The 21,445-nt window shown below is 44.9% G+C and overlaps 1 protein-coding gene across 1 annotated transcript in view; it reads left to right on the top strand.

Moving 5' to 3' along the window:
- Positions 1 to 21,445, top strand: part of MEIOSIN (meiosis initiator) — a 2,303,138-nt gene that overhangs the window by 142,052 nt on the left and 2,139,641 nt on the right. The gene's annotated exons all lie outside the window — the stretch shown is intronic.

Here is a 21,445-nt window from a genome sequence, read left to right as displayed (position 1 = left end):
GTTGTGTGCACTACTTTATGTTTTGTGTTTGTCACTAGCAGATGCTTCTGCTTTCCACTGTTTGTCACACTTCTTTGGTTGTTTGTTTTGGACACTCCTTTTTCAACTTTCTTTGAGAAACAAGTAACCACCGATGATGAGACAGGGGCTTGTCTGGAAATTACATACCAGTTACCCCGTTGGTGGTGTTTCCGTGAGGTGTCATTTGTTTTCTCACACATTTTTTCTATACAGATATCTGTCCAACATTGCTGGTGTGGATAATTGTTACTGACCGTGTAGGGTCAGACAATCTGCATTTTCTGTTCTGTGTTTCTGTCAAGGAAGTTGGGCCTTTTTTAACATAAAAATTGGGACGCAGCGCAGTGAAGTATCCCCTTACAAATTATAAGGGTTTGGAATAGTTATCAGTACACTCAGACTGGTCTATTTCTGAGTAACTGACACATGTGGACGTCTGTTCGACAGGGTCTTTTGTTGTGTTTCTAGTTTTGAGTGGAGGGCGACCCTGTTTGATTCCCTCTGTGCTCCTATTGATAGTTGGATTACACAGGCTGCCCAAAAGAGGTCACGTAACCCAGCTTCTCCTTTGTCGTCACCGCTGGATCAGGAAGGTCTGGATACCATCGGCAAAAAATTCACCACGATGGCTGCAACTACGGTTAGGGCGGCAAATTCTTTAGCCATTCTCGGCAAAAACGACCGACAAATGTGGTCAGAGATTGCAGCTCTTGTCGATCTGATTCCGGAATCTACCAAGGCAGAGGCACTAAAGATCGTACAAGAGGGTGAAAAGATTTCATCCGAAATTATAGACTGTGCAATTGATATTTCGTCAACTGGTTTGAGACAGCTTGCAGGTGCTGCTGTTTTAAAAAGGCAGGGATGGCTTAAGGCTATGTCTTTACGGCTTGAGGTACAGGCTAAGGTACTCAATTTACCTTTCGACGGAGAGTCCCTCTTCGGCAAGCACGTGGACGATGCTTTAGAGTCCATCAAGAAAGATGCGGACACTGCTCGAGCCCTAGGTTCTCTCCAGTACAGGAAGCGGCCATTTCGTGGAGCATGTGGCAGGGGCACATCCTCCAATTTTCGAGGCTCATCCTAGTACCGCTCCTATGGTGATAACAAACAGCGTTACTCCAACCAAAACCAGAGTAGACCGCCTGATTCCAGGCCTTACAGGAGGAAAACCACCTACAGAGGAGGTAACGCCTCTAAAAAACAATGATTTTTCAAAATCCAAGCCTTACCCTGCTCAGCGAATTGGAGGTCGACTCTCCCACTACTTTTCAAATTGGTCAAAAATAACTCAAGACTGTTGGGTCTTGGACGTCATCTCAAAGGGCCCGCCCTGGAATTTCTCAAATTTCCACCCAACCATCCACCATCTTGTCCCCCACCAGCGCACTTAAAGGAATTGTTTGCACAAGTTGCAGTTGTTATGATCCAAAAGGGAGCAGTCGAAGTGGTTCCTCGATTACAACAAGGGACTGGCTTTTATTCCCGCTTTTTTCTTATCAAGAAGAAATCGGGGGAGTGGCGCCCGTTTTAGACCTCCGAGCCCTCAACAAAAACATCAAATCCCAAACATTTCAAATTCTTATGGCAGGAACTGAAAACTCATAAAAAATCAGAGGCAAATACATTTTTACTACGGGCATTGGAGGTAACATGCTCTGCAAATCTTTGGGATAAAAATTTGCCATATGCTTCATTCAAACAGGCACTAAACAAAGCGGACAAATTTCATTCATTGATTACAGATAAAGACATTTTTTCCCATCGTTCCCACTCTTGGGCCGTGATCGATAGTTACAAGACACTCACCCCGGCAGCCTATTTGGATACAACTTATTCTATCTTTATCAAAAAAAAACTGATGGCCCTGAGATTTGGTAAATTTCCAACCTTAGCAGATGAGCCCGCTTGGAAACAGTCCGAAGTTGTCACTTGTCTTCTCTCTGGTAGTATAAAAGAAGACTTAATTCATATAATTTGCCACTGTAAAATGTTGACCAGGGAACAAACATTCTCCTTAAAAAATATTCTGCGGATTAAGAGATTACGTACCTGCAGAACTGCCATTATTGGAGGCCTGGATTCAACGGCACCTCAAATTAACTGCAAGTTGGTAAAGATCCAGCAGGCTTTTGAGAAACGCCTTAAAACTATTTGAGTCTATCTATGTTAATAGTCTAAGTCTTTGTCTCTCTTTCTTTTGATCTGATTTTAGAATTAGAAGGAAACTTAAGATTTTACTTCGTTTATACTAATTATTATATGACTTTTTCTTCTTTTAATGAGTTCCTAAATTTTTAATATTGGTTGTGTACTGTTAACGAAATTGTTATGGTTTTAATTAACTAAACAATAAAGTTTAAATTCAAAAAAATTCTAATTCAAACATTTCGAATGCTGACCATGCTGGAAATTTTGCAGTTCCTCAACCCCGGAGAGTTCCTCCCCACAGTCGACCTCCAAGATGCATACTTTCATGCGCCAATCCATCAACGACACAGGAATTTCCTTTACTTCAAAGTAGGATCAAAACACTTCAATTCAAAGTTCTGCCTTTAGGCCTTTGTTCCGCTCCGAGAGTCTTCACAAAGATCATGGCTCCGGTTGCGGCGTATCTACTCATACAAGGCATACAAATCTACCCTTATCTGAACGACTGCTTGATAAAGGCGCCAACCTTTCTCTCAGCACAACAGCACAGTCAGACTTGCCTGTCTGTCTTCAAAGCCTTGGGTCTTTCCATCAACCACGAGAAGTTGCATGTCCATCCAGCACAGCAAAGAGTCTTTCTGGGGGCATTGATCAACACTCATATAGCGAAGGTGTTTGTTTCTCAAGAAGGCCAGGATTGCATTACCAAATTGGTGGCTCTTCTGCGCTCAAGAAAGTCAGTTTCTGTCCGAATGTTAAAATCCTTTCTGGGCATGAGCTCGTCCTCCATACCGCTAATCCCCAATTGCAGGTTGCACATGAGAGTTCTTCAAGAAGAATTGGACAAACAATGGAAGCAAGTCTCAGGGTCGTTCAACGAAAAAGTCTTCCTGACCCTTCACATTCAGGGCACGTTGGAATGGTGCACTCACCTTCCGAACATTGCGACAGGCCGTACGTTTCAGGACACAGCCCCCACGCTTACCCTTACGACGGGCGCTTCCTTAGAGGGATGTTGTGCGAACCTTGAAGGATTATCAGTCAAGGGCAAGTGGACTGCGGACCAGCGCAAATGGCACATCAATCGGCTGGACTCTTGGCCATCTTCCTCGCCCTGAAATCATTCAGTCTGCTGGTGGAAGGAGCATCTCTAATGGTGCCTACAGACAACACCACCAGTATGCACTACCTCAACAAACAAGGGGGTACAAGGTCTCTTCTGCTCTCCAGACAGGCACAGCAGATCTGGTAATGGGCAATACAACATCCAATTGACTGCAGTTCACGTTCCGGATGTGTCCAACGCACTCGCAGACTCTCTCAGTCGATAGGTCACAGACAATCACGAGTGGGAACTCCATCAGCCAACTCTGGAGTATGTCTTTCGCCGGTGGGGCCAGCCGGAGCTGGATCTCTTTGCGATTCCACTCAACCGCAAATGCCTAGGTTACGCAAGCTGGTATCCCCACAAAGGGTCGAGCGTAAATGCATTTTCGATCAACTGGTCGAAAGGATTCATGTACGCTTTTCCGCCGATCCCTCTAATTCCTCGCCTCCTGCGCAGAATGAGAACGCAACCTTGTCAAATCCTGTTGATTGCGCCCAGGTGGCCTCGTCGACCGTGGTTCACGGATCTCCTTCTTCTTTCCCAGTGCGATCCGATCCCTCTCCACCCACTGCCGCACCTTCTCACCATGAACCACGGGCAGATTTGCCATCCAGACCCAGCATCTCTCCAGCTTCACACTTGGAACCTAAGCACCACAAGTTTGCCCACCTGAATATTGATCCTTACTGCAGAAAGGTCCTTGCTCACGTACAGGCATTTTCCACCATCAAAACCTATAAATTAAAATTGAAGCGGTTTTGTGTTTGGTGCCACTTGGAGAACATTGATCCTATGCTCGCTACCCCTGAGCAAATATTGCCTTTCTTCCTCCTTTTGGCAAAGTCAGGACTATCACATTCCACTCTCAAGGTCTTCCTGGCAGCACTTTCACGTTTCCGACATGATGGCTCCACATCTCTGTACTCCTCTCGGATCATTCGTCAATTGTTTAAAGGTCTCTTCCGGATGTTTCCACCTGTCCGGCGTCCTCCACCTTCTTGGCGTCTGAATCTTGTCTTAGCCCAGCTTCTCAAGTCACCATTTGAACCTATCCATTCAGCTGATTTAAAATTCCTTACTTGGAAAGTTTCTCTCCTCCTCACACTCACGTCCTCAAGGCGAGTGAGTGACATGCAGGCTTTTACCATTAAGCCACCATTTCTTAAGTTCTCAGAGGACGCTGTTGCCCTACGTACAAACCCTAAGTTTATACCAAAAGTCCCTTCAGACTTCCACCTTAATGAACCGCTATTACTTAAAACTTTTTTCCCTAACCCTTAGTCTCCTGCTGAGCATTCTCTTCATTCCCTGGACCTGTAACGATGCCTCAAATTCTATATCCAACACACTGCTGCCTTTAGAAAGTCAGACCAGCTCTTTATGGCTTATGGATGGATGCGCAAGGGACATCCAGTTACTAAACAGACCATTGCTCGTTGGATTTCTTCTGCCATCTCCTACTGCCATCAACGAGCTGGCAAGCCTCTTTCCGCTCCTGTGCGAGCACATTCGACAAGGGCAGTGGCTTCAGCTACTGCTCTGTTTGCTGGAGGACCTCTGCATCAGATATGCAGGGCGGCAACGTGGTCCAGCAGACACACATTCACGAGGCACTACTGTCTGGAGACCGCTAACGCTGCGGACACTGCTGTGGGACAAAATGTGCTGCGAAAATCTCTTCAAATAAAGGTGAGCCTCTGTTGCTTCCCGCCTCCTGTCATAAAAGGTTTTTTTGGGCATTTTTGTAAATGTTGCAAATGTGTATTTATATCATTATCTTTCATTATTGCCTTTTATGACTCTTAGTAAGATGGCGTACTGCTTTCCATTCTTATTCAAGCATGTGAATCTATGGAAGACACCCCTAATACTAGAGAAGAACAAAAGTTACTTACCTGTAAACTGTGGTTCTCCAGTATTGGTGTCTTTCATAGATTCACATGCAACCCACCCTTCCTCCCCTCAGAGGCTCTCTTCTCCTCATGCACTTTTGGTCACTCTTGTGCTACGAAAATCTGAGGGCTTGAGCTTCTGAGGAGAGGTTCTAGAGGGTGCTACAGCCTGATTGGCTAGAATGTGGACCATTATAATGACATGGATATGCTAATAAAGTGAATTCTGCCTCTATACTTTATATGGGCCAATGTTGTTCTATGGTACTTTAAGGTTTTATTCTTTTAGATATATCTTGAAATGTATTTTTATATGTAAGTACTTTATGTATATATGTTTTCTTACTACTATTTTATGTACCGTGGAACTCCCACTTTGACGACGGGGAATTATTCAAGCATGTGAATCTATGAAAGACACCAATACTGGAGAACCACAGTTTACAGGTAAGTAACTTTTGTTCATCTTTTGTGTGCACCGGTTCCTTAAGTTCCTCAAAGCTGCGGTGCTAGCGCTGCACCTGCAAGGTGCAATCAGGGGAGAAACATATAGTGGTGTTCTTGTACGCCGAGCCACCATTTAAGTGGGTCACTTACAGAATAGCATCCCTGTCGTAGTATTTGAATATCCTGGCTATGATTGTGCGGGGTGGGGTGCTCTGCGATGGAAATGGTGCCCTATAGGCTCGCTCAATAGCGTAGAAATCCAGGAGGAGGGTATGGAGTATAAGATTCTCTAGGAATAGATCGACACTTGGGGACCTCCACCACCCTAATGTTTTTTCTACAAGCCCTGCCTTCTTGATCTTTCACCTTGGCCGCCATAACAGGCTGCTGCCCCCTGAGGAGCAGCACCTGCTCATCATGTTTCTTGTACTGCAGCAGGTTAATGTGAGATTCGTCCGTCTTGACTTGTTCTGAGATCCTTTGAACATCTGCCCTGAGAAGGTTGATATCAACAGTTACTACATCCAGTTTTGGTTCAATAGTGCTCCCAAGATCGCTAATGGATGCCATTATAGCGTTGAGGGAGGGCTCCACTGAATCCGTCGGCCCCAACCCCATTAAAGTTGCCCCAGGGGCTGGCTTGGATATATCATATTTGTCCATTTTGTTGGTTTGTGTATGCGCCGATCCCCTAGGCCTCACCATATCCATGTGAAGTGTGTGCTCATGTGATGAGCGTCAGTCCCTGTATTTGCTGACTTATACGCGGCGCACCAAGATCCGATCCGGGGGGGACGGTTCCCCTCACGGCACCTTAAATCACTCCAACATCAGCCAGGGCCCCAAGGGAAAGCCAGTGTAGTCCTGCCAGTTATGATCCACCAGCTCTCCAGTTCATTGATTTCAGTCCTAGCTGCACATGGGGCGACGTATGGCCACGCCAGGCCCACTTCAAGTCCCTTCTTTCCTCATCCCAGGAAAGGCAGCGGAAGGAGAAGGTAGGCTGGGAGAGTGGGCCCACCGTCAGATAATCCTGGATGCCCATGTTGGAGCTCCAAAGGGCCCCTGAGGCACGCTGTCCCAACTGTGCAGGTCCCTATGAGAAGGGAGGAAGAGGGCCCACAGCCCAGTGACTGCAGCTTTCCAAGTACAGTGTTCCAGGGAGCGGTGAATCTGGCACGGCCAATCAATGCAGGGCCCGGGGTGGACCTCAACACTGTCCCTCCTAATGCAGGCCCTGAAATTCACTCCTCCTCTAGCGCCACTCCCTCAGGTTGTGCCCAATGCTCCATCCTGCCACTGGTCCACTTGGCGCTTCAGCATTCCAATAAAGTCAGCTCCGCGATTCAACAGGGAGGGTGGTGGTCAGGGGCCCCACCTGTGCACACGCCTCCTTGTACCTGTGATGTGCAGTGCTGGCCCCTTGGTCCTCCATTGTGCAGTTTCTTCAGGCCCGAGGCCCTTGCATGCAGCTTAGCTCGACTTATCGAGCATCCGAGGAGGGGGGCACCAATAGTTGTACTGAAGACTGAATCCACTGTGCAGAGTGGTGACATTTTTACTGCTTCCCTTTAGAGCCACCTGTCATTTAAAAAGGTTCAGGTATTGGTCGGTCCATGGAAGAGGAAGGGGTCAAACATACTTAAGCACTTGTTAGAAAAAACAAGGTTGATAGTGTGGCCGCCATTATGCGTGGGTTCGGTAACTGCTTGAGAGAGGCCTAAAGGGGCCATAATATCTTTAGAACTGAGTGTAAGTTTGTCAGAGGGGGAGTCCCAGTGTATATTAAAGTCGTCTAGCATAATACTGTGCGAAAAGCGCACAAAAACCTGAGACACAACCTCATTAAAGGAGTTCAAGAAGGGGCCTGCAGGGCCCGTTGTTGATAAATCAGAATGTCACAACTGACTGCTAAGTATTCAGTGGAAGACAGAAGCCTAAGCCTTCAGCCTCCAATGGGTCATCAACCAGAAAAGTAGTGCACAATTTTCTCTTCAGGGGATACTCATTAAAGTCCTAAGCACTGAATATTCTCCGCCCATGAGCGGGAACCCGGAACACAAAAAAATACATATATATGTGTAAATATATAAAAATAGTACATAGTACTAAACATATTATACACATATACATGTATAAACCAATAATATGCAGCCCAACCATAACCCATAGGCTAATAAAGCCATCATTACATACTTTCTGCAGTATGAAAATAACTATATAAACAATGCAATAAACGGGCATGAGCCGAAAATGCATTCCATAAACAACACAACCTTTTATTTTTATCAAAGAATCTGTAATAAAGAAATACTATCCCTGTACAGAAAATCAGACTGACACTTCGCCTTTAAGGCCTCAGAGAATCTGAACACTTTGCCTTTAAGGCCTCCAGGGGAACTCTGTTCCCATCATGCCCCACAGGTGACAGTTAGGTCAGTTCTTTTTTCCGGCTTGTTCTGTGAGGAACCTGGAACTTGAGCTCGGCTGAATTTGACTGTTTCCAGTCAGAATTTGTTTTTTTCCTGTCTTTTTTGACAGTATTGCATATTGGTGGTGTTTTTCTACCTTTTCTGACTAAATCTGTAGAGATTTTTTAGTCAGTTATGCCACTTTTATTCTATAATTGTCCTTCCTGTGGGAAGAAGATGGCTAAAACAGATCCTCACTCTGTTTGTGTGGTTTGTCTACCTTCCACACATGATGTGGAAAAATGGTATTATTGCCTCAAGCTTTCCAACAGAACTTTGAAGGAAAGAGAAAAGATTCGGCTTTTGGGGCTTCTGGAGAGAGATGGACGTCGTGAGAAGGACGCAAAAAGTGTGTTGTCATCTGGAAGGCCTTTTTCTCAGACAAAACGTTGAAGATCTGCTTCTCCTGAAGGTAAAAAAAAAGATATCAGGAAGCGTCGACGTCGAAGAAAGTGAGTTCGGCTTCGAAATCTAGATTGCTGTGGACGTCGAGACCAGAAAAAACTGCATCGACGTCGAAGACATCGCCGGTGAGGCATAAGTCGGCTTCGAAGCGGAGATCAAGGTCGCCGTCGAGTAGCTTGTCGACGTCGAGACACCTGGTGTCGGTTGCTGTGAAGATGACGTCAAAAGTAAGACGTTCGACGTCGAAGGAAAGAGTGCGGTCGGCGTTGAGTAAAATTGAGGTCGACGTTGAGATATGAAGGTACGACGTCGAGACCTGAAATAAGAAGAAAATCAAGGTCGCTGTCGAGACATGGTTCGACGTCGAGGCATGCCTCGGGCTCGAGGCTTGAAAAGGTCCTGTCGACGTCGAGAAAAGGTTCGACGTCGAGGTCTCCACCACCTGTCTCACGGTCGGCGTCGAGACATTCCAGATCAGCCTCTCGGACCTCTCATAGGTCTTTGTCGAGGTCTGAGTCGGCGTCAAGGCCTTTGGATGACCCTCTAAGGTCTACGGCACAAGACCTGCCGTCCAGGGCATCTGTGGACAGGTCTTCAGTGGTCAGAGCCTCTCCGCACCAAGATTTTTCTGTGGTGGCGCATTCTGGCTCGACGTCGAGGAAGTCAACGTCAAGAGAAAGACAGTTGTTTCCCAGAGAGGTGCGGACTCCATCTTCTGTATCTCCACATTCTATTCGGAGTTCTTCCTCATCTTCTTCTTCCTCTTCAATGGGAATACAGATTGTTCAAGTTTCCCCGGAGGGCTCTTCGGTGCGTAGAACACCACCTGTGCACATGTCTCCAAGATGGCTAGAAAGCATCCGTCATTGGAAGATGTAACCAAGGCCTGATCAAAGACCACTTACTATGGAGGCTTCGAGACCACCGGCTGGTGGGTCTCCAAGAAGATCTAGATCTCCAGTGAGGAGGCGTTCACGTTCTAGGGAGCGCAGTAGGCATCGGTCTGCTACCCCTGAGAGAAGGCATAGATCTCCTGCTTCGTCATCTCCAACGAGGTCTTCTTACTGAGACTATTCGCCCACGATTTCATCAACGCCACCCCCCAGGGTTTCGCGTGTGGATGATTTAGGAACCTTCAATAAGGTTTTGTGTCATGGGGCTAGCAAATTCAACATTACGATGACAGTGCCTCAGGTGAAGTCTTCTGTCATATTTGAGACTTTACATCATAAGCCCTCTGCTAGACCTCTTCTTCCATTGGTGCCCTGTTTGTTGGAGCCGGAAGACATTCTTGACGCCTGCAACAGTGGGTTCAAGACCTTCAAGAATTGCGAAAAAATATAAAGCACTGGATCAAGATCCCTTTTTTCTGCGCACAGATCCATAACCACGTTCTCTCATAGTGGCGGCAGCCAGGAAGGCCCATTCTGCTACGTCTGTCTCCTCTGCTCCACCGGAGAAAGACAGTAGAAATATGGACTCCTTGGGCCGGAGAATGTGTAAACAGCTGGTTCTGTCATGAGAGTGGCCAGTGCTGCAGCTTTACTGGGCCGCTATCATCGCCTTTTATGGGACTGAATGGCTAGGTTTGCGGAGAAGCTTCCTAAGGAAGATCAAAAAGATTTCCTGGAGATTGTTGAAGAAGGTGGATTGGTGGCAAATCAAAGTATTAGCGCGGCTGCGGATTCGGCGGACCTTGCAGCTCACGGTTATGCCCACGGCATATGTTCCCGAAGATCGGCTTGGCTGCGTCTCACGGGCCTTAAGCCAGATGCCCAAAGAAAAATAGTTAACCTACCATACAACATGTCGACATTATTTGGATCTCATGCGGATGATGAGATGGTCAAGATGCAGACTGAGTTGGACACTCAGAAGGCAGTGGGCCTGGAGAAAAAGAAAGATTTCCGTTGTCGTAATTTTCGTCCTTACGACAAGAGGTCTTTTCAGCAACGTGGGCAAACGTCAAATTGGTCGTTGCAAAACCAGGGTCAGAATCAACAGAGGTCGCAGTGTCAACAGCACAGACCTGGGCGAGGCAGAGGAGGAAACAGACAACAGTCCTCTACTGCGAAACAACCTCAAAAGCAATGAAAAGAACTTCCTCCGCAGCTGTGGTCCACTCCGGTAGGAGGAAGCATTGCGTCATACTTGGACGAGTGGAGAAGATTAACAAAGGACAGGTGGGTCATCGGCATTATCCAAAACCCACTACCTCCTCAAATTTAAGAAACCTCCTCCTAACATAAGTCCAAAGACAATGTATCATCAAAATCTAAAGCTTTTGCAAAAGGAAGCAAACATCCTTCTGTGCAAGAAAGCCATAAAGAAAGTTCCTCTTCCACAGAGAAACCAAGGTCTGTACTCCCGTTTTTTCCTGGTGAAAAAGAAAGGTCCCAATGCAGAATTCAGACATACTGGATCTGAGATTGTGGAACAGATTCATTCGAAAGGAGAAGTTTCGGATGTTAGCGCTCCATCAAATATTCCCTCAGTTACATCAGGGGGACTGGATGTGTTCCATCGACGTGAAGGATGCATATTTTCATGTTCCAATCTCAAAAAGGCATCGCAAATTTCTCAGGTTTCACGTAGCTGTTCATCACTACCAGTATGAGGTACTTCCATTCGGGCTAAAGTCAGCTCCCCAAACGTTTTCCAAGTGTATGGCGGTGGTTGCTGCCTTCCTTCGGAGACAGAAGATTTTCATATATCCTTACTTGGACGACTGGCTCCTGAAAAGTTTGTCCCCATCTCTGTTGGAAGATCATCTGTCAATATGCCTTCACCTCATGCACAAGTTGGGTCTGCAGGTCAATATCAAGAAATCGATTATGAACCCAACTCAGCAAATCCACTACCTGGGAGCTCTTCTAGACACAGAAAGAGAAAACGTGTGTCCTTCGGAGGAGCGGTGGTTATCAATCAGGTCAAAGTGTCAACTTCTTCCTCAATCCACTTACCCAACAGTTCGTCAAGTATCCTCTCTTCTGGGATCCATGGCATCGTGCATCCACATAGTTCCGAACGCAAGATTGCACATGCGTCCTCTGCAACAGTGCCTAGAGGATCAATGGAGACAGAGGACGGGGTGCTGGGAGGATCGAATTCTTCTTCATCAGTCTGCCAAAGACTCCATCCGGTGGTGGGTGAAGAGATTACACTTGATGCGAGGAGTTCCTTTTCATCAAGATCCTCCTGCTCAGACTCTGATCACAGACGCCTCACTTCAGGGTTGGGGTGCTCATATGGGCCCTCTGTAAGTACAAGGGCTATGGTCAGACTCCGAGAAGGGCTATCATATCAACCTGCTGGAACTAAGGGCGGTTCATCTAGCCCTCAAGTCACTGTTTCCATCACTCCAGTCTCGGTTCCTTCTGGTACAAACAGACAATACAACTACAATGAATTATTTAAACAAGCAGGGGGGTACCCGGTCCAGGACTCTATCCATAGAAGCCCAGACCATCTGGAAGTGGTTGCTAGCGAGAGGCTTGTCGATAACCGCAGTATACCTGCCGGGGTCCCTCAACTCGCAGGCGGATTTCCTCAGCAGAGACTTCGGCGTGGCTCACGATTGGGTTCTCAACGAGGAAGTTGCAAACAGTATTTTCCAGGCATGGGGAACACCAGATATCGATCTGTTCGCAGACGCAGCAAACGCAAAATTCCCCATCTTCGCGTCCAGGTTTCCCCAGGACGGATCTCAAGGGAATGCCCTTTTGATAGACTTGTGTCAGAACTTGCTGTACGCTTTTCCACCGACCCCGTTGATACCAACAGTAATCAACAGAATGTACAAAACCGACTCCAGGATGATTCTAATTGCCCCCAAGTGGCAACGCCAATGGTGGTTTCCAGATCTCCTTCAGTTGTCGGAAGTGCCTCACAGGAGATTGCAATGTCGCCCGGATCTTCTGTCCAAGCAGAAGGGGAGAGTGTTCCACACCAGTCTGTCCTCCCTACGCCTGGCAGCATGGCTCCTGAAGTTATCCAGTATGGACACTTGCAGTTGAATCCTGACTGTATGCACATCCTTAAGGAGGCGGGCGGCCTTCTACAAGGAAATCCTATGGATTTAAATGGAAACGATTTTTTCTGTGATGTGAGAGTAATGGTTTTGATCCTATCTATGGTCAGGAACAGGTGATTTTGCCTTATCTCTTACATTTAGCGAGATCTGGTCTTCAATTCAATTCTATTAAAGTCCACCTTGCTGCGATCACAGCCTACAGAAAATCACCTACTCAGACCTCCTTTTTTAGGATGCCTGTAGTGAAGGATTTTCTGGAAGGTTTAAGAAAGGTGTATCCTCCAGTCAGGTCTCCTTCTCCACCTTGGGAGCTTAATGTGGTGATAACTAAGTTAATGGGTGCTCCTTTTGAACCTATACATAAGGCTTCCTTGCAACAATTAACTTGGAAGATAGCATTCCTGGTAGCCATTACTTCTGCTCGTAGAGCGAGCGAGATCCAGGCTCTGTGTTGCAAAGAACCCATTCACTATGTTCCATACTAATAGAGTGGTACTCAGGACGCATCCTGCTTTTCTGTCCAAGGTAGTGTCAGATTTTCATATTAATCGGGTCATAACCTTACCTACTTTTTTCCCGAATCCTGCCAGTCCTGCTGAAAGGGCTCTTCACTCTTTAGATCTGAAGAGGGTCCTTAAGTTTTACTTGGACAGAACAAAGACTTTGAGACAGTCAGACCGTTTGTTCATTAACTATGGTCCTAATAATACAGGCTCTGCAGCTTCTAAGAGGTCCATTTCTAGATGGATTGTTTCTTGTATTCTTCTCGCTTATCAGTTGTCAAACAGGTCTTTGTCAGGAAGAAACCCATTGTGGGTAGCTGTGCGCGATACAAGCTTAAATAAATAAATAAATAAATAAAAGACCAAAGGCGCATTATACCAGAGGGAAAGCTTCCACCACAGCTCTCCTTAGAAATGTTTCTATGGCAGAAATCTGGAAGGCAGCTACTTGGCGTTCAGTACACACTTTTACTCGCCATTACTGTCTTGATTCAGACACACAGGCAGATGCGCAGGTTGGACAAGCATCGCTCAGGAATTTATTTGCTAATTCTAGCTGAGATCTGTGTGTTGAAACTGTTATTCCTTTTTCTGTTCGCCAGCGTATTGTGGGTATGACCTTGCTACTCTATTCAGTGCTTATGACTATTAACGAGTATCCCCTGGAAGAGAAGGATTAGTTACTTACCTGTAATCTTAGTTCTCTTCCAGGGGTATACTCATTAAAGTCATAAGCACCCTCCCGCCTCCCCGGGCGAGCAGTAGCTTTATGGTTTTTGAATATATTATTATTGTAGTTCTGGATGCAGATACCTGCTAAGTTTACTGTACCGTACAAAATAACTGACCTAACTGTCTCCTGTGGGGCATGATGGGAACAGAGTTCCCCTGGAGGCCTTAAAGGCAAAGTGTTCAGATTCTCTGAGGCCTTAAAGGTGAGGTGTCAGTCTGATTATCTGTACAGGGATAGTATTTCTTTATGCAGCCTTCTTAGGCTAATTGCCTTTTATTACAGATTCTTTGATGAAAATAAAAGGTTGTGTTGTTTATGGAATACATTTTAGGCTCATGCCTGTTTATTGCATTGTTTATATAGTTTATTTTCATACTGCAGAAAGTATGTAATGATGGCTTTATTAGCCTATGGGTTATGGTTGGGCTGCATATTATGCATATTATTGGTTTATACATGTATGTGCGTATAATTTGTTTAGTACTATGAACTATTTTTATATATTTACACATATATATGTATTTTGTTATGTGTTCTGGGTTCCCTCTCATGGGCGGAGATTATTCAGTGCTTATGACTTTAATGAGTATACCCCTGGAAGAGAACTAGGATTACAGGTAAGTAACTAATCCATATGTGCTTAAAAATAATAGCGATACCACCCTCTCTACAATTGGCCGGGGTTAGGTTCTGAGAGGGGTAAGGTGCTTGAGAATATCTACTGCTGCTACTGCCGGACAGGGTTTTCTTAGCAGACCCACACCGATACTCTAAAGCACCTTACGTCTCTACACTGGAGGCTTACATTTGCCACAGGACCTTGCTACATTTTCCTTTGGATGACACTCATTCCAATTGGACTAAGGACTTTTTGAATACTTACGTCTCATGGATAGAGATGTTCTCGTACGTCACTGACGTTTCTTACCTATATTATTGCATAACTATGTTTACCCGCGATACACACCAGGTAATCTTACCCTTGCCCTGAAGAAGCCCTTATGAAGGGTGAAACTCGTTGGTTGTTTGTGTACTAAGAACTCTTTGGAAAATAAAGTCTTACTACTAAACTCACTACGCCTGCAGAACAAGCTTTGTTGTGTTTGCATTACAATCTGTTGCTCTTATGTGTTGCCTCTCATCTCTCCTTTTCCTGAATTTATTTGTGGTCATATGGCTGCTGGCCATTTGAGCTGAGCAATGCAAGTCTCAGTACCAGTTGTGACTAGCCTAGGTAGTGCAGTTGCCGCTGTACCCTGCAGCCTTCTGCTCTCTTTGGAACATATACAATGTCTAGTTGTAGGGTTGTCAAACCTGTGAGTTGTGTCTCTTCTGCTCCTGGATGAAAGAAAATGTATATAATAGTGATGCAAGGTTGCACTTTCCAAGGGTACAATCTTCTCCGATAGGGACTTTCACTGATTAACCATGGTGTGCCGTACTTACATTTATGCATAAGCAGTGTTACACACTTGATGCAGCACATATTGAGCAGTGGTTCTTATCCTGAGGCCTAATCAGGGAGTTTGCATCTGTGTTACAAAATGAAATATTAATAAAATGAATACATTAAAATTTACAAAGGAATAAGCAAAATTGAAAATGTTAAAACCTTTTCTATATTTGACAGTGAATTGTCCAAGATATTGCAATATTTGAGCATTTGTTTGGTGCATACTTGTTTTTTAGAGGGGCAGTATTTTTTGTATTGTTTTGTGGTCCAAATCATTAGGTCCCCAGCTTCCATTAATGACTTGGTGGGGGTCCCTGGATTCTAGCAGTGATTCAGTGGGGGACCTCAGAAGTCAACATGAAAAACTCACTCTTCCATGCATATCACTTTAAATTAATGTGCCACCTACCTGCCCATGATCTGTAGCAACTGGTAAGGGGTGATTAATATCTTTAACGTCAACTTCTCACAGTACAAAAAAAGAGCAAATGATTTCCTGCCATTTGTATGCAATTTCTCAATAGAAATAGTACATATACAATCTGAATGCTGAAATTGTTAGCTATTTATCAGAAACCTTTTGATTCGATGTAATCCGCTATCCTCCCTTAAAGGTCTGCCCAGGTTCTGAGGATACATTGCCCTAGAATTTAGACCTCCAGGGGTAAAAAGGGAGGCAAAACAGGGGGATAGAGATATTTTCTTCGGATTAATCCCACACAGGGTTTGAACAGAACCACTTCAAAATGTATATTGACCCAGGCATGACAGAAGCCAAAATATGTTCTACAAGGAGGAAACTTGGATCAATAAGGTAAGCTCAACCTTATGGCAATATCATCAGAAATTAGTAGAAGGAATGTTTGTATCTACTTTGCCTCTGCAGCTGCCCCATGATGTGCAAGGTGTATATATAGACCATGGAAGAGCATAATTGGCATGCTGAGCCTGGTGGGATTTAAGGGGTATGTAGAAAGTACAAGTGTTAGAATAGTTCAGACCACAAGAAAGTACTCTTTGAGATTGATGGCATTTTCACAGGGAAAAACAAAGCATAACAAAGGAAAAGAGAATAGTGTGCAAACTTTGAGTGGTTACAGGAGTCAGTGTCACCAGAAAGTTACCATTTGCTTCATATACTATATTTATCTTATGTGCTGTAGAAGATTTATGGTGTTCTGCACACTGCTGGAAGATCGATCCCCTTTTGTGAACCGTCTTTTAATATCCTATTTGCCACAGTTGGCAACCTCTAATCCATCAATTTACTGTACTGCGGTAGAAGTTTAAAAGTAACCAGTATTACTTGATATGCTATGTGGAAATGTGTGTCTACCCCTTCATTTTACAAAGTGCTAGTCGCGACTCCCCATACGCAGAGATGTGTGTGTGCATCTGCAATGCTACTGTTTCCCAGTATTGGATCTTGCATATATTCATATGTTTATGATTCCATGGTAGTCACTATGACAAATGCAGTGTTCAACACAGCCTGGAAAGCTTCAACATGATCACATTATTAGGCTATTCACATAATTTCAAAAGAAAAACTTTAGCCAATCAGAAGCAAACTGCTAGAACCATTCTCCCCCTAGATGCCATCATACCTCCGAAATATACCACACGTGATATGTGAATGGAGTCACCTGAGCTCTGCTCCGTCTTCTTCAGATAAATGACCTTTTCACTTACTGGGAGGTTACATTGAGAGGAAATTCAACTCCATTTTACATATCTGATAAACAGACGGTGTCACCTCCAAATAAAGGCCTTTCAGGAACTGTATACCCTGTGTTAAAAAGACTCTTATTTCTATAGATCCCTGTAACTAATGAATGTATTGCCTCTATCCTGGCGAGACTGTAAGATCGATTATATATTTTCTACAAAAATCCTCAAAGGTAGAGAGGATAGACTTTTGCTGTGACTACAGAAAGCAGAATTCAAGAATGTGCCAACTTCATTTCAGGACAGTGAAAACTCCTCAAGAGCATCAAAAAAGGCATATGAAAGGGCTTATTCTCTAGAAGGATGCTCTCTCAAAGTCACTTCTGAGGAGATACCTGCTACCTGCTATGTATAAAGAACTTCCTGAAAAGTAATTTGGAAACCTGAAAGAAAATTCTGTCATCTGTGGCAATCATCTGGATTAAGAAATATAGAATAATGACTTCTGTAACTAATGAATTTATTGCCTCTATCCTGGCCAGACTGTAAGATCGATCATATATTTTCTACAAAAATCCTCAAAGAGAGAGAGGATAGACTTTTGCTGTGACTACAGAAAGCAGAATCCAAGAATGTGCCAACTTCATTTCAGGACAGTGAAAACTCTTCAAGAGCATCAAAAAAGGCCTATGAAAGGGCTTATTCTCTAGAAGGATGCTCTCTCAAAGTCACTTCTGAGGAGATACCTGCTACCTGCTATGTCTAAAGAACTTCCTGAAAAGTAATTTGGAAACCAGAAAGAAAATTCTGTCTTCTGTGGCAATCATCTGAATTAAGAAATATAGAATAATGACTTCTGACTAACCAGCACCCAGAAGAAAGATATCTCTGACCCTGGAGAAACCAAAATCGGCAACTGGAACAACGACGTCTGCCCCGTTGACAAAGAATTCCTGGACTGTGAGGACACTGTTGACAAAGGCCTCCCTGAAAGAGAATTCTCTAAGAATGTCACCACTAGCATCTGCTTTGGTCATTGACCTCTTCCATGACCAAGACTACACCATCAATGACCACCTCAATGACAACAATAACATTAGTGATAGCATTGTAGAAAACAACTCTGGGGGCGTGGCCTAGTTCCCGATGGAGTGAGACTTGCCTCTCCACGGCTCTCTCTCCCTGCTTGCTGTCTTAGCCTAATTCCAGCACTGGGTAAGAGGTGAAACAGCACTGTTTGGTGCTATAACCTTGCAACATCATCCGCTACTGGGGAAGCGAGTCCAAACGCAGAAGGCAAGCTCACGGACGCCCTTGGAGATTCCCGGCAGAAGCACCATAGAGCCCGCCTGCCATCTTGAGGGCTGGCTGGTCCCATGATGAACAGGTTCAAGAGTGATTTGCATATGGCTGGGTTTGAACTGGGGTGGCCAAGTGAGCTAAAGAACAATGATCGATTCAACCCATATCTGTGACTGGGGTGAGTGTCTGAAATGTTTCAGTGCTTTGTCCATCATCTCCTATTGTTTGCTCTCATCATGTCTACTCTGCATTCATACTCTGTAATTCATTCATTTAGTTTAGTCCATCAACTACTGAATTGAAATGCTAAATTAAATATGCTTCTTTTTGTATATGTTTTCTCTCCATATCCCCACAACGGGACCAACAGTATGAGTGCCAGAACTGACCACCTTAAGTCCTTCTTTGTATGATGTTTTTCTGTCCAATAGTTGACCAGTGGTGCAGACATGGCTCTCGATTTAATCCTTGAATTGTGCTGTATTATTCTTTAGTGCACCTCATGGTCCGTTTTACCAATATGTAGTTTGTCACAAGAACAACTGATTATATATGCAACATATTTTGTTTTATAGTTGGAAAACGTTTTTTGTGTCCATTTCCAATGTTTCTGTGTAAATGCACATCCTTCAATGGTTAGATGATAGTTCACACATACCACATTTCTGGTGGCCTTCCAGAGGAGCCATACTCCATAGCTGACTGAGTGTATTTCTGATTTTAGATGGAGGTGTGTACACTCATACAATCTGACTGCCTATATAGTGTTCTTTCTTTAATGCAAACAGGCAAAGTGAAAAATTCTTTGATTTTTTTTTTAAAGTTTGTCTGTTTTAAATTGGGTTGTCTAGGTACAAAATGTGGATACAGAATATACGTTCAATTGTCTTTTTCTCTTTCCTTTGTAAAAATGACTCCCTTGGTGTTCGCCAAATTCTGTTCATTTAAATTTTTTTGTTTTTTAAACCCATTTTATTGATTGTGTATGGTACCATCTGTGCAGCAGCCCTTTATATACACATTGGATCATTCAAGGGTACCAGATTTGTGCACTGAATTAGCACCATTAACAAACATAACAATAAAAACTTTGCGTGGACAATACGATTACCCGTGGGGTTTAGTGAATATGTTGTGTCGCCTGAAATGTGATATTGAATGAGGCGTGGTGTGGCCCAGGGCACATGGTGAAAGACACATAAATCAGGGGTCTGCGAGGGAAGGGTGGGATCCATACTCCAGTATGCTGCCCATCTGGACCATATTTTCCTGTGCTTCATGGGACAGCCTCTCGCCTGGAAGACCGCAAACTCTAATCCCATGCATCTATTGAGCTCCGTTCGCCATTTCCCTAACGTTGGGATGGAAGTTCCCTTCCACAGTAGAGCAATATCAAGCTTAGCTATAGTAAGGGCCAGCAATAATAGGTGGTGTTTATACCGATTTCTCCCTATCCCGGCAATACTATGTAATAGAAATAGCTTGGGGTCGAATGGGAGGTCTCAGGATACCACCTCGTCCACGCCGGCCGAGATCCTATGCCAGAAGGGCTGTAGTACAATTCAGTCCCAAACTGTGTGCATATATGTTTCTTTATCTCTATCGCAGCGTACACATTAGAGGGATTGAATGACTCCCATCTTCCATTGACAGAGTTGGGTATAGTACACTCGGGGTATGTATTTAAAGTGTATGAGGTGGTATCGAGAGGATGGTGCCCCGAAGACTGGGTACGGTCTCAGTCCATTCGTCGTCCGTTATGTCCTGAATACCTGCCTCCCACACCCCTCTGGTCTTATGTAGGGTCGTTTTGGCTTGTGTCGTCAGGGTCTGGTATATCTGTCTGATTTTATGAGCTTCCAAGTCCCCCATGAGAAGGCGGCCCTCCAGCGGGTGAAACTCTGGAAGGGTGTCTATTTTGAGAATTCTAGAAGTGAGGGCATGGCGTAGCTGTAGATACTTATAGAATTGCGTTTTATGTAATTGAAATTCCGCCTGTAGCTGCTGGAAAGACTTCAGTGTGGTGCCTTTCATCACATCGCCAAGGGTGGAGATACCTATCAGGTCCCATTTACGAAATCCAGTTAAGGTGGCCACCTGACGTAGATGGGTGCCTTGCCATAAGGGAGTTGCCTGAGTCAAGCGCCTTTGCCACCCCATCTGCCCGACATTATACCTCCAGAGCTGGATCACTGTTCGACTAGAGTGCGGCAGGACGTCAAGATTCTGAATACTGTATGGTAACCGAAGGAGGGGGACCCATCCATCACCGTTCATTCAAAAGCAAACGCCGGATCGATGATGTACTATACATACCCCCATTCATTGATGATTAAAAGGTGAGAGGCTGCATAGTAGGTGTCAACATCCGCCGTTGCAATGCCGCCACAATACGTAGATTGTTCACAAGTTTGAAGCACCACCCAATGCCCCCTCCATGCCATAGGAACCTATTATGTATGGCATTAATTTGCGCAAACCATGACCGTGGTACATGGTATGGAAAGTTCTGTAGCCGATATAATATTCTAGGGAGAGAGACCATCCTAAAAATTGCTGAGTGCCCATACAGCGAAAGGGGGAAGGGATGACCATATATTTGTCTCATCTCAAAGGCCAGTCAAAAGTCGGCTCACATTATGTGCCCATGAGGTTCTTTGGGCATGGGGACATGAAAATCCCTAGGTATTTAAAGCCCTAAGTTGCATGCGTTAACTGGGCCCCTTATGTAATCCTCCCCGGATTACTGCAGACCAAAAACAATACAGATTTGGAGAAGTTGGTATGGAGCCCCAAGGTTTGGCTGAATACACGGAGGATCTGTAGGATCCGTGGCCCCGAAATCCAAGTGTCTGTCATAAAGAAAAGGACTTTGTCCGCATATAATGTGATCCAATCAGGTTGTTCCCGAGGCCACTCAAATCCCCGAAGCACAGGATCTCAACGTACCCAGACCGCCAAGGGCTCAATTGCTAGGGCAACTAAAAGAAGAGACGGGGGCAGCCCTGTCTCGTGCCCCGACAGATGGGGAAGGGGGCCGGACTGTGTCCCGCAATGCACACTGAAGCGGCTGATTCTGTATAAAGTAGGCTAGTATATGATAAGAAACGCAGGCCGAGATTGACAGCCTCAAGGAGTTGAAAAAGGTACTCCCAACTAAGGGAGTCAAATGCCTTGTCAATGTCAGCAAGTAGTATGGCTGCGGGCGTCCCAGCTCTGGGACCAAAGCATTAGCATTTTGGACCCAGGAAAATGTTA

The sequence above is a fragment of the Lissotriton vulgaris genome, chromosome 9 (genome assembly GCF_964263255.1).
Source record: "Lissotriton vulgaris chromosome 9, aLisVul1.2, whole genome shotgun sequence".
In the NCBI taxonomy this organism is placed as follows: domain Eukaryota; kingdom Metazoa; phylum Chordata; class Amphibia; order Caudata; family Salamandridae; genus Lissotriton; species Lissotriton vulgaris.
This window is presented reverse-complemented; position numbering and strand designations above follow the sequence as displayed.